This window comes from Symphodus melops (assembly GCF_947650265.1).
Source record: "Symphodus melops genome assembly, chromosome: 1".
NCBI classification, from domain to species: Eukaryota; Metazoa; Chordata; class Actinopteri; order Labriformes; family Labridae; genus Symphodus; species Symphodus melops.
In genome coordinates, this window is record NC_136691.1 from 22492993 (window position 1) to 22508551 (window position 15559).

Genomic DNA, 15559 nt, shown 5'->3' on the forward strand with positions numbered 1-15559 from the left:
GGATCTATGGCTAACTCAACTTTGTCCAAACGTCAAATGCTGAGTTGACCTTAAACACAGTGAACACATTGGACTGGAATATCTTGGAAGTCTTGTTTTTCTTGGTGAATAACCATCAGTGGGTAGAAAAGTCAACTCTGAAAAACCAGTTGTCCAGCATTGAAAGCGTTGGAGTTCAGAAAGCAGGTCAACTACATGGGAAAATGACCACAAGAAGGCTTTTGTCAGTTTCCGTAGTGTAGTGGTTATCACGTTCGCCTAACACGCGAAAGGTCCCCGGCTCGAAACCGGGCGGAAACATGTTAGTGATGTCTTTGCGCTGTGGATCATTGTCTTTGGCGGACATGTCCGCCTGATTGCTGAATCCTCATGCAGGGACAGCATCTCTCTTTTCAGGGGCATTCTGGCCACCTGTTGTAGCCCAATAGCAATTACCCATGGCATTTTCGGGAACGAGGTTTCTAATTATGCAAGAAGTCCATCTAGTTGAGAGCAAAAAAGTTGCTGGGCATGGGTCAAGAGGCAAACTTGGAACCTATCTGCTCTCATCTGATGACTACACAGCCTTGTGTTAATCTCTCAGAACATATCTGGACCGCAGGGAGCAATCAGGTGGAAAATGTCGTCTCGCCACCCCAACTCCATGCTGGTGTGGGGAGTAGCTGGTCGCATCGTTATATATGACCAACACACCCAATGGGAAGTCATGGCCAGGATGTCCTTCAAAGCTTGTGTCGAGGTCCAGAAATATTGTCTGTCGCTCTAAGATTGCTAGGAGTGTAACAATCAGACAATGCCCAGTCCAACGCTCAGGCAACCTCACAACGTTAGGCGCACTGCGTAAAGCGTTGTGTGGGGATTGATAGTAAATACAACTGACAGGGACTAACAATTTCACTCCGACAACAGCAGTTTCTCAGGGTTGTTTTTTTTTTTGCTGACTACATATGAATCTCTTCTCCTTGGTCCATTTCCTTTGTTTTTTCTCTCATGAGTTAGGGAGAGTTAACCTTTCCTCACCTCACCACATCTGGAGAGTTGGGCCAGCTTGAAGCCCCTTTCTTAGGTGGCAAACATTGGGCTGCCGGTAGGAAGCATAACACTCCCCGTCGGGGAATCGAACCCCGGTCTCCCGCGCCAGGGCCGTGAATAGTAGTCTTTAATTTCCTTAACTTTTACCATTCATTCTCTATGGTAGTTCTTATCACTACGGATGTAATATACTTTTGGCCACTATGGAGATTTGGGGGGCGCTGTTTCACCCGTTTGATAAAGGTAAGGAGACCCCCTTTCTTCAGGTTTGAGTGACAGTCCGACAGTCAGTGCAGGGTCTTCATCACAAAGTGAAGAGAACTCCGTATCAACAGTTTATCGTCACCTTTTTCACAACTTTAATAACATATATCCAACTACACAAACGTAAGTCTGGCTTGTTTTTTCATCGACTTTATTAACAATCCTCATTTATATCTTAAAACCTGTTTAATGGTAGTTTCGTTGTGTTGACAAAATACGAACTATGATTTCTTTTTGCTAAGGTAGCACGGTGGTACAATATCGGTAACGTTAATGTTATTTTTACACTGATGAAAATAACTTGTTAACTGTAATATTAATGTTATTTTATTGATTATTGACGACTGTAATAAAACAATTTCTCTCCTGCTGATAGTGACAAAAAAATCCTTTTTGTTTGAACCTTTCACGGTTTTTTATTCATATAATCATTGTGTTAGGTTAATGTTTTGTTTTTAAACAACAATAGCTTACATTAAAGATTCAATTGAATTGCCATGTAAAAAAAAAACACTTATTATAAGGTATCACATCAAATAATGACTCTATCTGGTGTGTAAGTGTTATTACCTCGTCATTAAAAATGCAGGTTATTTTATATACATCAGTAACACTGTTGATATAACAGCTTGATTACACTTTGATTAATATAACAAATATACATTGTGTTCTGCTGTGCACAGGAGATAATGAAGAAGACAGTTGACTTCTTTCCAGGAAGGGCAACAGTGTCCTTCAGGAAGGGTCCGTCAGGCCATGTTCGCCAGGACCCCTCTGACGAGGCCATGAGGATTAAAACAATCCCTCCCTTCAGGACAAGTCCCCTCCTCAAAAACAGGACCAGGTGAGAACCAATGCTCTCACTCTGGTTTTTCAACGTGGAGGCGATGTGTCAGACCGCCAGGAGGTAATGGGCGAGTAAAACTGGAAAAACAGCAGCATCAGAAAAAGATGAGCAGGAACTGTTCTGCCTGTGGTCAGCCAAAGTCCAGATATCTTGGGGATGGCTGTTCAGTTCATTTCTTTTATCAGTGCCCATTTGTACTTTTATTGTTCAACGAAGGTTTTTAAGATCTATGAACATGAAGGCCTTAAGAACCCCAGGATGTCCTTTGAGGACTTTGCTGCCTCTCCGTTTTTTGAGCGGGAGCTGGATGCTGCCAAACAGAGGGGGGGGGGGGCAGAATGGAGAAAGGTGGCAGAGCAGAGGGCAAAGAGGAAGTCGTCATTGCAGCTGCCGACAGGTCGTCTGTGCAGGTTCTGTCACCAGCCACTAAAACAGGGTCTGAGCAGCCCTCATATACATGCATCCTTCCCGGGGGTGCCAGGAAAGTACATTCACTGCCCCTCCAGAGTGTTCTCCATGTTCAGGGCACAGGGCATGATTAAAGAAATTACCTGGGCAGAGTTTCATCAGTCTGGCTTTCACGACACTGAAAGGGACAGATGGGCTGCGGAAAAGAAAAAGTGACTGCTTTTTGCCCCAATATTATAAATATGTTTATAGCTACAAACTTTGTATATACTACTGTGTATTTCTCTTTCTGTTCATTTATTGTTCATATCATTTGGTGTGATTTAGAATTTAGATTTAGAAAGGTTTTTATGATAGATCTTGTGTGTATAATAAAATATTGTCAAGGCATTTCTGCTTTACTGTATTTTCTTCATATTGGAACTGAAAAGAAACTCACTAAATTTACTTAGGGACTGTTCTTGTACATTTCAGGTCATTGTTATTTACAGGACAGGATATTGTCAAACTGAGATGTACAGTATTTGATTAAAATTAAACTTGATATTGTAATTTAGTAAATAACACTGCAGCAGTATTTGAGGATGTTTCTTACCATCATTTAGAGGGAAACAGCTATTTATGAAAGAGATGTGTACAATATAGAGAAATATTCTGGTATGAATATTGGCCATTTTGTTTGGGCAGAGTCGGATTCGATCCTGCACCGTCCCGAGCGCCTCCTGGAACACTGATTTCTCTTCTACGGCTATCTGCGGCCGGCCCCCGCGTGACAGGCGGAGATACTGTCCACTATACTAACGAGGACTTGGGCTTGTCTCCTTTTGGCTTGTGATCGGTCAGATGGCAGTGATCTGGCATTTACCAGCCGGTCCAGTAGGCAGAGTTGTGCAGACAGTGTTAAGTGGTTAAGGTCCCACAAATGTTGGGCTAAGTCCTCCCGCTGCTGCATCAGCTGTCGACAGTGATTGAGTACATGTGAGGAATCACATGGCTCACGCACCAAGCAGTTTCCGTAGTGTAGTGGTTATCAAGTTCGCCTCACACGCGAAAGGTCCCCGGTCCGAAACCGGGCGGAAACAATGTGGTGCATTTTGTTCCCCCTTGAGGATCTATGGCTAACTCAACTTTGTCCAAACGTCAAATGCTGAGTTGACCTTAAACACAGTGAACACATTGGACTGGAATTGCTTGGAAGTCTTGTTTTTCTTGGTGAATAACCATCAGTGGGTAGAAAAGTCAACTCTGAAAAACCAGTTGTCCAGCATTGAAAGCGTTGGAGTTCAGAAAGCAGGTCAACTACATGGGAAAATGACCACAAGAAGGCTTTTGTCAGTTTCCGTAGTGTAGTGGTTATCACGTTCGCCTAACACGCGAAAGGTCCCCGGCTCGAAACCGGGCGGAAACATGTTAGTGATGTCTTTGCGCTGTGGATCATTGTCTTTGGCGGACATGTCCGCCTGATTGCTGAATCCTCATGCAGGGACAGCATCTCTCTTTTCAGGGGCATTCTGGCCACCTGTTGTAGCCCAATAGCAATTACCCATGGCATTTTCGGGAACGAGGTTTCTAATTATGCAAGAAGTCCATCTAGTTGAGAGCAAAAAAGTTGCTGGGCATGGGTCAAGAGGCAAACTTGGAACCTATCTGCTCTCATCTGATGACTACACAGCCTTGTGTTAATCTCTCAGAACATATCTGGACCGCAGGGAGCAATCAGGTGGAAAATGTCGTCTCGCCACCCCAACTCCATGCTGGTGTGGGGAGTAGCTGGTCGCATCGTTATATATGACCAACACACCCAATGGGAAGTCATGGCCAGGATGTCCTTCAAAGCTTGTGTCGAGGTCCAGAAATATTGTCTGTCGCTCTAAGATTGCTAGGAGTGTAACAATCAGACAATGCCCAGTCCAACGCTCAGGCAACCTCACAACGTTAGGCGCACTGCGTAAAGCGTTGTGTGGGGATTGATAGTAAATACAACTGACAGGGACTAACAATTTCACTCCGACAACAGCAGTTTCTCAGGGTTGTTTTTTTTTTTGCTGACTACATATGAATCTCTTCTCCTTGGTCCATTTCCTTTGTTTTTTCTCTCATGAGTTAGGGAGAGTTAACCTTTCCTCACCTCACCACATCTGGAGAGTTGGGCCAGCTTGAAGCCCCTTTCTTAGGTGGCAAACATTGGGCTGCCGGTAGGAAGCATAACACTCCCCGTCGGGGAATCGAACCCCGGTCTTCCGCGGCCAGGGCCGGGAATAGTAGTCTTTAATTTCCTTAACTTTTACCATTCATTCTCTATGGTAGTTCTTATCACTACGGATGTAATATACTTTTGGCCACTATGGAGATTTGGGGGGCGCTGTTTCACCCGTTTGGTAAAGGTAAGGAGACCCCGTTTCTTCAGGTTTGAGTGACAGTCCGACAGTCAGTGCAGGATCTTCATCACAAAGTGAAGAGAACTCCGTATCAACAGTTTATCGTCACCTTTTTCACAACTTTAATAACATATATCCAACTACTGAAACGTAAGTCTGGCTTGTTTTTTCATCGACTTTATTAACAATCCTCATTTATATCTTAAAACCTGTTTAATAGTAGTTTATTTGAGTTTAGTTGTGTTGACAAAATACGAACTATGATTTCTTTTTGCTAAGGTAGCAAGGTGGTACAATATCGGTAACGTTAATGTTATTTTTACACTGATGAAAATAACTTGTTAACTGTAATATTAATGTTATTTTATTGATTATTGACGACTGTAATAAAACAATTTCTCTCCTGCTGATAGTGACAAAAAAATCCTTTTTGTTTGAACCTTTCACGGTTTTTTATTCATATAATCATTGTATCAGGTTAATATTTTGTTTTTATACAACTATAGCTTACATTAAAGATTCAATTGAATTGCCATGTAAAAAAAAACACTTATTATAAGGTATCACATCAAATAATGACTCTATCTGGTGTGTAAGTGTTATTACCTCGTCATTAAAAATGCAGGTTATTTTATATACATCAGTAACACTGTTGATATAACAGCTTGATTACGCTTTGATTAATATAATAAATATACATTGTGTTCTGCTGTACACAGGAGATAATGAAGACAGTTGACTTCTTTCCAGGAAAGGCAACAGTGTCCTTCAGGAAGGGTCCGTCAGGCCATCTTTGCCAGGACCCCTCTGACGAGGCCATGAGGATAAAAAAAAAATCCCTCCCTTCAGGACAAGTCCCCTCCTCAAAAACAGGACCAGGTGAGAACCAATGCTCTCACTCTGGTTTTTCAACGTGGAGGCGATGTGTCAGACCGCCAGGAGGTAATGGGCGAGTAAAACTGGAAAAACAGCAGCATCAGAAAAAGATGAGCAGGAACTGTTCTGCCTGTGGTCAGCCAAAGTCCAGATATCTTGGGGATGGCTGTTCAGTTCATTTCTTTTATCAGTGCCCAGTTGTAAAGTACTTTTATTGTTCAACGAAGGTTTTTAAGATCTATGAACATGAAGGCCTTAAGAACCCCAGGATGTCCTTTGAGGACCTTGCTGCCTCTCCGTTTTTTGAGCGGGAGCTGGATGCTGCCAAACAGAGGGGGGCAGAATGGAGAAAGGTGGCAGAGCAGAGGGCAAAGAGGAAGTCGTCATTGCAGCTGCCGACTGGTCGTCTGTGCAGGTTCTGTCACCAGCCACTAAAACAGGGTCCTCATATACATGCATCCTTCCCGGGGGTGCCAGGAAAGTCCATTTACTGCCCCTCCAGAGTGTTCTCCATGTACAGGGCAGAGGGCATGGTTAAAGAAATGACCTGGGCAGAGTTTCATCAGTCTGGCTTTCACGACACTGAAAGGGACGGATGGGCTGCAGAAAAGAAAAAGTGACTGCTTTTTGCCCCACTATTGTAAATATGTTTATAGCTACAAACCTTGTATATACTACTGTGTATTTCTCTTTGTGTTCATTTATTGTTCATACCATTTTGTGTGATTTAGAATTCAGAAAGGTTTTTATAATAGATCTTGTGTGTATAATAAAATATTGTGAAGGCATTTCTACTTTACTGTATTTTTTTCATATTGGAACTGAAAAGAAATTCACTAAATTTACTTGTTTCTTGTACATTTCAGGTCATTGTTATTTACAGGACAGGATATTGTCAAACTGAGATGTACAGTATTTGATTAAAATTAAACTTGATATTGTAATTTAGTAAATAACACTGCAGCAGTATTTGAGGATGTTTCTTACCATCATTTAGAGGGAAACAGCTATTTATGAAAGAGATGTGTACAACATAGAGAAATATTCTGGTATGAATATTGGCCATTTTGTTTGGGCAGAGTCGGATTCGATCCTGCACCGTCCCGAGCGCCTCCTGGAACACTGATTTCTCTTCTACGGCTATCTGCGGCCGGCCCCGCGGTGACAGGCGGAGATACTGTCCACTATACTAACGAGGACTTGGGCTTGTCTCCTTTTGGCTTGTGATCGGTCAGATGGCAGTGATCTGGCATTTACCAGCCGGTCCAGTAGGCAGAGTTGTGCAGACAGTGTTAAGTGGTTAAGGTCCCACAAATGTTGGGCTAAGTCCTCCCGCTGCTGCATCAGCTGTCGACAGTGATTGAGTACATGTGAGGAATCACATGGCTCACGCACCAAGCAGTTTCCGTAGTGTAGTGGTTATCACGTTCGCCTCACACGCGAAAGGTCCCCGGTCCGAAACCGGGCGGAAACAATGTGGTGCATTTTGTTCCCCCCTGAGGATCTATGGCTAACTCAACTTTGTCCAAACGTCAAATGCTGAGTTGACCTTAAACACAGTGAACACATTGGACTGGAATTGCTTGGAAGTCTTGTTTTTCTTGGTGAATAACCATCAGTGGGTAGAAAAGTCAACTCTGAAAAACCAGTTGTCCAGCATTGAAAGCGTTGGAGTTCAGAAAGCAGGTCAACTACATGGGAAAATGACCACAAGAAGGCTTTTGTCAGTTTCCGTAGTGTAGTGGTTATCACGTTCGCCTACCACGCGAAAGGTCCCCGGCTCGAAACGGGGCGGAAACATGTTAGTGATGTCTTTGCGCTGTGGATCATTGTCTTTGGCGGACATGTCCGCCTGATTGCTGAATCCTCATGCAGGGACAGCATCTCTCTTTTCAGGGGCATTCTGGCCACCTGTTGTAGCCCAATAGCAATTACCCATGGCATTTTCGGGAACGAGGTTTCTAATTATGCAAGAAGTCCATCTAGTTGAGAGCAAAAAAGTTGCTGGGCATGGGTCAAGAGGCAAACTTGGAACCTATCTGCTCTCATCTGATGACTACACAGCCTTGTGTTAATCTCTCAGAACATATCTGGACCGCAGGGAGCAATCAGGTGGAAAATGTCGTCTCGCCACCCCAACTCCATGCTGGTGTGGGGAGTAGCTGGTCGCATCGTTATATATGACCAACACACCCAATGGGAAGTCATGGCCAGGATGTCCTTCAAAGCTTGTGTCGAGGTCCAGAAATATTGTCTGTCGCTCTAAGATTGCTAGGAGTGTAACAATCAGACAATGCCCAGTCCAACGCTCAGGCAACCTCACAACGTTAGGCGCACTGCGTAAAGCGTTGTGTGGGGATTGATAGTAAATACAACTGACAGGGACTAACAATTTCACTCCGACAACAGCAGTTTCTCAGGGTTGTTTTTTTTTTGCTGACTACATATGAATCTCTTCTCCTTGGTCCATTTCCTTTGTTTTTTCTCTCATGAGTTAGGGAGAGTTAACCTTTCCTCACCTCACCACATCTGGAGAGTTGGGCCAGCTTGAAGCCCCTTTCTTAGGTGGCAAACATTGGGCTGCCGGTAGGAAGCATAACACTCCCCGTCGGGGAATCGAACCCCGGTCTTCCGCGTGACAGGCGGAGATACTGTCCACTATACTAACGAGGACTTGGGCTTGTCTCCTTTTGGCTTGTGATCGGTCAGATGGCAGTGATCTGGCATTTACCAGCCGGTCCAGTAGGCAGAGTTGTGCAGACAGTGTTAAGTGGTTAAGGTCCCACAAATGTTGGGCTAAGTCCTCCCGCTGCTGCATCAGCTGTCGACAGTGATTAAGTACATGTGAGGAATCACATGGCTCACGCACCAAGCAGTTTCCGTAGTGTAGTGGTTATCACGTTCGCCTCACACGCGAAAGGTCCCCGGTCCGAAACCGGGCGGAAACAATGTGGTGCATTTTGTTCCCCCCTGAGGATCTATGGCTAACTCAACTTTGTCCAAACGTCAAATGCTGAGTTGACCTTAAACACAGTGAACACATTGGACTGGAATTGCTTGGAAGTCTTGTTTTTCTTGGTGAATAACCATCAGTGGGTAGAAAAGTCAACTCTGAAAAACCAGTTGTCCAGCATTGAAAGCGTTGGAGTTCAGAAAGCAGGTCAACTACATGGGAAAATGACCACAAGAAGGCTTTTGTCAGTTTCCGTAGTGTAGTGGTTATCACGTTCGCCTAACACGCGAAAGGTCCCCGGCTCGAAACCGAGCGGAAACATGTTAGTGATGTCTTTGCGCTGTGGATCATTGTCTTTGGCGGACATGTCCGCCTGATTGCTGAATCCTCATGCAGGGACAGCATCTCTCTTTTCAGGGGCATTCTGGCCACCTGTTGTAGCCCAATAGCAATTACCCATGGCATTTTCGGGAACGAGGTTTCTAATTATGCAAGAAGTCCATCTAGTTGAGAGCAAAAAAGTTGCTGGGCATGGGTCAAGAGGCAAACTTGGAACCTATCTGCTCTCATCTGATGACTACACAGCCTTGTGTTAATCTCTCAGAACATATCTGGACCGCAGGGAGCAATCAGGTGGAAAATGTCGTCTCGCCACCCCAACTCCATGCTGGTGTGGGGAGTAGCTGGTCGCATCGTTATATATGACCAACACACCCAATGGGAAGTCATGGCCAGGATGTCCTTCAAAGCTTGTGTCGAGGTCCAGAAATATTGTCTGTCGCTCTAAGATTGCTAGGAGTGTAACAATCAGACAATGCCCAGTCCAACGCTCAGGCAACCTCACAACGTTAGGCGCACTGCGTAAAGCGTTGTGTGGGGATTGATAGTAAATACAACTGACAGGGACTAACAATTTCACTCCGACAACAGCAGTTTCTCAGGGTTGTTTTTTTTTTTGCTGACTACATATGAATCTCTTCTCCTTGGTCCATTTCCTTTGTTTTTTCTCTCATGAGTTAGGGAGAGTTAACCTTTCCTCACCTCACCACATCTGGAGAGTTGGGCCAGCTTGAAGCCCCTTTCTTAGGTGGCAAACATTGGGCTGCCGGTAGGAAGCATAACACTCCCCGTCAGGGAATCGAACCCCGGTCTTCCGCGTGACAGGCGGAGATACTGTCCACTATACTAACGAGGACTTGGGCTTGTCTCCTTTTGGCTTGTGATCGGTCAGATGGCAGTGATCTGGCATTTACCAGCCGGTCCAGTAGGCAGAGTTGTGCAGACAGTGTTAAGTGGTTAAGGTCCCACAAATGTTGGGCTAAGTCCTCCCGCTGCTGCATCAGCTGTCGACAGTGATTGAGTACATGTGAGGAATCACATGGCTCACGCACCAAGCAGTTTCCGTAGTGTAGTGGTTATCAAGTTCGCCTCACACGCGAAAGGTCCCCGGTCCGAAACCGGGCGGAAACAATGTGGTGCATTTTGTTCCCCCTTGAGGATCTATGGCTAACTCAACTTTGTCCAAACGTCAAATGCTGAGTTGACCTTAAACACAGTGAACACATTGGACTGGAATTGCTTGGAAGTCTTGTTTTTCTTGGTGAATAACCATCAGTGGGTAGAAAAGTCAACTCTGAAAAACCAGTTGTCCAGCATTGAAAGCGTTGGAGTTCAGAAAGCAGGTCAACTACATGGGAAAATGACCACAAGAAGGCTTTTGTCAGTTTCCGTAGTGTAGTGGTTATCACGTTCGCCTAACACGCGAAAGGTCCCCGGCTCGAAACCGGGCGGAAACATGTTAGTGATGTCTTTGCGCTGTGGATCATTGTCTTTGGCGGACATGTCCGCCTGATTGCTGAATCCTCATGCAGGGACAGCATCTCTCTTTTCAGGGGCATTCTGGCCACCTGTTGTAGCCCAATAGCAATTACCCATGGCATTTTCGGGAACGAGGTTTCTAATTATGCAAGAAGTCCATCTAGTTGAGAGCAAAAAAGTTGCTGGGCATGGGTCAAGAGGCAAACTTGGAACCTATCTGCTCTCATCTGATGACTACACAGCCTTGTGTTAATCTCTCAGAACATATCTGGACCGCAGGGAGCAATCAGGTGGAAAATGTCGTCTCGCCACCCCAACTCCATGCTGGTGTGGGGAGTAGCTGGTCGCATCGTTATATATGACCAACACACCCAATGGGAAGTCATGGCCAGGATGTCCTTCAAAGCTTGTGTCGAGGTCCAGAAATATTGTCTGTCGCTCTAAGATTGCTAGGAGTGTAACAATCAGACAATGCCCAGTCCAACGCTCAGGCAACCTCACAACGTTAGGCGCACTGCGTAAAGCGTTGTGTGGGGATTGATAGTAAATACAACTGACAGGGACTAACAATTTCACTCCGACAACAGCAGTTTCTCAGGGTTGTTTTTTTTTTTGCTGACTACATATGAATCTCTTCTCCTTGGTCCATTTCCTTTGTTTTTTCTCTCATGAGTTAGGGAGAGTTAACCTTTCCTCACCTCACCACATCTGGAGAGTTGGGCCAGCTTGAAGCCCCTTTCTTAGGTGGCAAACATTGGGCTGCCGGTAGGAAGCATAACACTCCCCGTCGGGGAATCGAACCCCGGTCTTCCGCGTGACAGGCGGAGATACTGTCCACTATACTAACGAGGACTTGGGCTTGTCTCCTTTTGGCTTGTGATCGGTCAGATGGCAGTGATCTGGCATTTACCAGCCGGTCCAGTAGGCAGAGTTGTGCAGACAGTGTTAAGTGGTTAAGGTCCCACAAATGTTGGGCTAAGTCCTCCCGCTGCTGCATCAGCTGTCGACAGTGATTGAGTACATGTGAGGAATCACATGGCTCACGCACCAAGCAGTTTCCGTAGTGTAGTGGTTATCACGTTCGCCTCACACGCGAAAGGTCCCCGGTCCGAAACCGGGCGGAAACAATGTGGTGCATTTTGTTCCCCCCTGAGGATCTATGGCTAACTCAACTTTGTCCAAACGTCAAATGCTGAGTTGACCTTAAACACAGTGAACACATTGGACTGGAATTGCTTGGAAGTCTTGTTTTTCTTGGTGAATAACCATCAGTGGGTAGAAAAGTCAACTCTGAAAAACCAGTTGTCCAGCATTGAAAGCGTTGGAGTTCAGAAAGCAGGTCAACTACATGGGAAAATGACCACAAGAAGGCTTTTGTCAGTTTCCGTAGTGTAGTGGTTATCACGTTCGCCTAACACGCGAAAGGTCCCCGGCTCGAAACCGAGCGGAAACATGTTAGTGATGTCTTTGCGCTGTGGATCATTGTCTTTGGCGGACATGTCCGCCTGATTGCTGAATCCTCATGCAGGGACAGCATCTCTCTTTTCAGGGGCATTCTGGCCACCTGTTGTAGCCCAATAGCAATTACCCATGGCATTTTCGGGAACGAGGTTTCTAATTATGCAAGAAGTCCATCTAGTTGAGAGCAAAAAAGTTGCTGGGCATGGGTCAAGAGGCAAACTTGGAACCTATCTGCTCTCATCTGATGACTACACAGCCTTGTGTTAATCTCTCAGAACATATCTGGACCGCAGGGAGCAATCAGGTGGAAAATGTCGTCTCGCCACCCCAACTCCATGCTGGTGTGGGGAGTAGCTGGTCGCATCGTTATATATGACCAACACACCCAATGGGAAGTCATGGCCAGGATGTCCTTCAAAGCTTGTGTCGAGGTCCAGAAATATTGTCTGTCGCTCTAAGATTGCTAGGAGTGTAACAATCAGACAATGCCCAGTCCAACGCTCAGGCAACCTCACAACGTTAGGCGCACTGCGTAAAGCGTTGTGTGGGGATTGATAGTAAATACAACTGACAGGGACTAACAATTTCACTCCGACAACAGCAGTTTCTCAGGGTTGTTTTTTTTTTTGCTGACTACATATGAATCTCTTCTCCTTGGTCCATTTCCTTTGTTTTTTCTCTCATGAGTTAGGGAGAGTTAACCTTTCCTCACCTCACCACATCTGGAGAGTTGGGCCAGCTTGAAGCCCCTTTCTTAGGTGGCAAACATTGGGCTGCCGGTAGGAAGCATAACACTCCCCGTCGGGGAATCGAACCCCGGTCTTCCGCGTGACAGGCGGAGATACTGTCCACTATACTAACGAGGACTTGGGCTTGTCTCCTTTTGGCTTGTGATCGGTCAGATGGCAGTGATCTGGCATTTACCAGCCGGTCCAGTAGGCAGAGTTGTGCAGACAGTGTTAAGTGGTTAAGGTCCCACAAATGTTGGGCTAAGTCCTCCCGCTGCTGCATCAGCTGTCGACAGTGATTGAGTACATGTGAGGAATCACATGGCTCACGCACCAAGCAGTTTCCGTAGTGTAGTGGTTATCAAGTTCGCCTCACACGCGAAAGGTCCCCGGTCCGAAACCGGGCGGAAACAATGTGGTGCATTTTGTTCCCCCTTGAGGATCTATGGCTAACTCAACTTTGTCCAAACGTCAAATGCTGAGTTGACCTTAAACACAGTGAACACATTGGACTGGAATTGCTTGGAAGTCTTGTTTTTCTTGGTGAATAACCATCAGTGGGTAGAAAAGTCAACTCTGAAAAACCAGTTGTCCAGCATTGAAAGCGTTGGAGTTCAGAAAGCAGGTCAACTACATGGGAAAATGACCACAAGAAGGCTTTTGTCAGTTTCCGTAGTGTAGTGGTTATCACGTTCGCCTAACACGCGAAAGGTCCCCGGCTCGAAACCGGGCGGAAACATGTTAGTGATGTCTTTGCGCTGTGGATCATTGTCTTTGGCGGACATGTCCGCCTGATTGCTGAATCCTCATGCAGGGACAGCATCTCTCTTTTCAGGGGCATTCTGGCCACCTGTTGTAGCCCAATAGCAATTACCCATGGCATTTTCGGGAACGAGGTTTCTAATTATGCAAGAAGTCCATCTAGTTGAGAGCAAAAAAGTTGCTGGGCATGGGTCAAGAGGCAAACTTGGAACCTATCTGCTCTCATCTGATGACTACACAGCCTTGTGTTAATCTCTCAGAACATATCTGGACCGCAGGGAGCAATCAGGTGGAAAATGTCGTCTCGCCACCCCAACTCCATGCTGGTGTGGGGAGTAGCTGGTCGCATCGTTATATATGACCAACACACCCAATGGGAAGTCATGGCCAGGATGTCCTTCAAAGCTTGTGTCGAGGTCCAGAAATATTGTCTGTCGCTCTAAGATTGCTAGGAGTGTAACAATCAGACAATGCCCAGTCCAACGCTCAGGCAACCTCACAACGTTAGGCGCACTGCGTAAAGCGTTGTGTGGGGATTGATAGTAAATACAACTGACAGGGACTAACAATTTCACTCCGACAACAGCAGTTTCTCAGGGTTGTTTTTTTTTTGCTGACTACATATGAATCTCTTCTCCTTGGTCCATTTCCTTTGTTTTTTCTCTCATGAGTTAGGGAGAGTTAACCTTTCCTCACCTCACCACATCTGGAGAGTTGGGCCAGCTTGAAGCCCCTTTCTTAGGTGGCAAACATTGGGCTGCCGGTAGGAAGCATAACACTCCCCGTCGGGGAATCGAACCCCGGTCTTCCGCGTGACAGGCGGAGATACTGTCCACTATACTAACGAGGACTTGGGCTTGTCTCCTTTTGGCTTGTGATCGGTCAGATGGCAGTGATCTGGCATTTACCAGCCGGTCCAGTAGGCAGAGTTGTGCAGACAGTGTTAAGTGGTTAAGGTCCCACAAATGTTGGGCTAAGTCCTCCCGCTGCTGCATCAGCTGTCGACAGTGATTGAGTACATGTGAGGAATCACATGGCTCACGCACCAAGCAGTTTCCGTAGTGTAGTGGTTATCACGTTCGCCTCACACGCGAAAGGTCCCCGGTCCGAAACCGGGCGGAAACAATGTGGTGCATTTTGTTCCCCCCTGAGGATCTATGGCTAACTCAACTTTGTCCAAACGTCAAATGCTGAGTTGACCTTAAACACAGTGAACACATTGGACTGGAATTGCTTGGAAGTCTTGTTTTTCTTGGTGAATAACCATCAGTGGGTAGAAAAGTCAACTCTGAAAAACCAGTTGTCCAGCATTGAAAGCGTTGGAGTTCAGAAAGCAGGTCAACTACATGGGAAAATGACCACAAGAAGGCTTTTGTCAGTTTCCGTAGTGTAGTGGTTATCACGTTCGCCTACCACGCGAAAGGTCCCCGGCTCGAAACGGGGCGGAAACATGTTAGTGATGTCTTTGCGCTGTGGATCATTGTCTTTGGCGGACATGTCCGCCTGATTGCTGAATCCTCATGCAGGGACAGCATCTCTCTTTTCAGGGGCATTCTGGCCACCTGTTGTAGCCCAATAGCAATTACCCATGGCATTTTCGGGAACGAGGTTTCTAATTATGCAAGAAGTCCATCTAGTTGAGAGCAAAAAAGTTGCTGGGCATGGGTCAAGAGGCAAACTTGGAACCTATCTGCTCTCATCTGATGACTACACAGCCTTGTGTTAATCTCTCAGAACATATCTGGACCGCAGGGAGCAATCAGGTGGAAAATGTCGTCTCGCCACCCCAACTCCATGCTGGTGTGGGGAGTAGCTGGTCGCATCGTTATATATGACCAACACACCCAATGGGAAGTCATGGCCAGGATGTCCTTCAAAGCTTGTGTCGAGGTCCAGAAATATTGTCTGTCGCTCTAAGATTGCTAGGAGTGTAACAATCAGACAATGCCCAGTCCAACGCTCAGGCAACCTCACAACGTTAGGCGCACTGCGTAAAGCGTTGTGTGGGGATTGATAGTAAATACAACTGACA